Here is a 2,691-nt window from a genome sequence, read left to right as displayed (position 1 = left end):
TCCGATTTGTATAATGCAACGTTATATAAATAAATGGACTATGCGAAAAATTCGTCGTGTTCTTTGATTATACTGTTAATATCATCTTATCAATATCCTCTAAATTTGCGCTAACAAGGTAAGTGCATATTTAATTTTATTGAATTTACAAAAAATTTTACTAAAATAGCTGAAAAATTCGGCTAGATACAAAATCTGAAAATAATTTTGTTAGACCATCAAAATAATTATGTAGGAAAATCAAATAATAAGCAATACTGCAAAAATTTTGAGTCTAGCAACCAACTTGAGCGTCCTACATAATATTTTAGTAGTGTAACAAAATTATTTTCAGATCTGTATTTAGCTAAATTTTTATATATTTTAATAAAATCATTTTTTTGTATTTAATAATCGAACAAGAGATTGAAAGTTTGTGGGTGTATAACAGATAATAGATTTGTTAACTGGAATTTATTGCATATCTAAAACGATGTTATCTCTCTCCTTTTATTATTGCATACTTTGCGAGACTGGGCAGTATTTAAAGAGACGACCGGCCTAAAAAGCGAAGCGTGCATAATTCGCGATCGGTCCCGAATCGTCAGGCTTGTCTCCCGGTTTTCAGCCGCCCCCGCGAACCCGTCGTTGATCACGGGCCCGTCGTCAGGAGACAGTACGCGACCGGCGGGGGGTTTGGTGGGCCCCGAAGAGCCGACAATCGGGCGCGCAGTGACAACGAGCAATCAGCCTGCCGTATATCTACGGGTCCTGTCGCCACGCATTTGTGCCCCATTGTGTCGACGAAGTAGGTGGTCGTTCTTTCCCTCTTTCTTTCTCTCTTGTACTGCCTGGTCTCCAAGTTCCTGCAGCACAAAGTACCACCGCACAACGATTCGCCCTTACCGGCTTCTATCTTTAACCCTTCGTATCTTATTGAGCAAGCATGTTTACGAATATGTCGTAGATGTGGAATTACGATTTCAGTATACCTGACTTATTTAGGAACGTTGATATTATGAATTCGCGCTACTTTATACATTTATTCTTCTAACGATAATATTGAGACTCTTTTTGTCAAATTGCAATTGTGTTGAAATGGTTTCTTAAACTTACAGTTTGAAAGGCAAAAAAGACACAGAAAATTGTATTTGATACCAATTTTTCTTGTGAATACGATCTTGTGTGCAGAGAATTTTAAATATGGATGGAGAATATATATTATTATACAATATTTTTATATATTTTAAAAAGTATATGTCAAGTAATAATCTGAATTATAATTATTAATCATGATGTTTGTAATACCAAAAATATAATTAATAATCATCTCTCATTTCAGGTAGAACACAAAATCATAATGAAATCAAGATGACATCAAGTAATCATTTTAGGAAAAACCGTAATAATGTCATTTGATACATTTTTGACAATAATTTTATAATATAGTAAATATTTTACATAAACAATTTTTTAAGTAAAAAATCACTTAAGCATTATGATCATATGAAAAATTTATTACAAAATTATCGTCAAAAGTGTATCGAATGACATGACGTTTTCTATAATGACTTGCTTGATGTCATCTTGATCTTAATGTGATTCTGTGTTCTTCCAGGGAATACCTTTTTCATTATTTCGACTATCATCAAAATCAATTTATTTTGCACATGATCAAATGACAAAAGAAATACATCGAAATTTTGTTGTCGCAGTCATCTAAAAGTCCGAGTCATGTCGCATGTTATTTTCCTGGACCTCACGTATCGTTTGCCTGCCTCCGTGTGTAATTCGCTATTCAATGATCCCCGCCCATGTTCCAACCCCCATAAGAGCGGTACGGGGTTGCTTCAAGAGCGGCTCCTTTGAACATCGCTTGCCTTTCTCTCGTCGCCAATCCTACCAAATATCTTCCCCCAATCTGTTGCTTCAAAATTGCCCTGACCCCAATAGCGATGTGGTAGGTCAAGAACTGGTACAAAAAATACGGCGTGGTCACGTATTTTCGTGAGAACTTTCATCATATAATACAATGCTAACTTGGCATTCATATTTTAACAATAAACTTTTCATTCGGAATACAATTTACAGTCATTTGTGTCTATTAATCAAAATAAGAACAAAATGTTTATGTTAGTTGACGTTACTTTCTTTTACAAGAAATAATTTTCATTTCAATGGAAGTACTTTTGTGTGAGATTCTTTTTTAAAAGTAATTAAAATAAAGTATGGTAATTAAACGTCGCAATGAAGGATGATTATTGCAATGCACGTTACAAGTTGGCGAGTACATCTTATAACAAATTATTTTAAAGGGCAATATTTTTTTTATCAAATCTTTTTCTTAAAATCTTATTTATTTTATAGTTATTTAGTTGCGTTTTCCAATAAACTAACAGTAATAACTAGAACAGATGTACGGGCAACTGTAAAGCTGATAAGTGTGACGACCTCCCAGATTCAAACCGCACCCTAGATGATGGAGATCTAGCTGAGGGTGTCCTTACAGTCAATCCGTGCGTGCGCGTGCATCGCGTGACTTCGGCCTGTATGCGCCGCGATGCATATCCGAGATATATATATATTTTTCACAGTATAAAAGTTGTTTTATGCGACATAAAACGGCCAAATGCGATTTTCCTGCGAGAAGTGCAGTCTGGACAATATGTTATAAATTTCTGTGTAATTACCGTCAATTATTACATACACAAT

Source organism: Trachymyrmex septentrionalis, unplaced genomic scaffold, assembly GCF_001594115.1.
Source record: "Trachymyrmex septentrionalis isolate Tsep2-gDNA-1 unplaced genomic scaffold, Tsep1.0 scaffold16, whole genome shotgun sequence".
NCBI classification, from domain to species: domain Eukaryota; kingdom Metazoa; phylum Arthropoda; class Insecta; order Hymenoptera; family Formicidae; genus Trachymyrmex; species Trachymyrmex septentrionalis.
The sequence above is the reverse complement of the archived record's forward strand: the minus strand, read 5'-3'. Positions refer to the sequence as shown.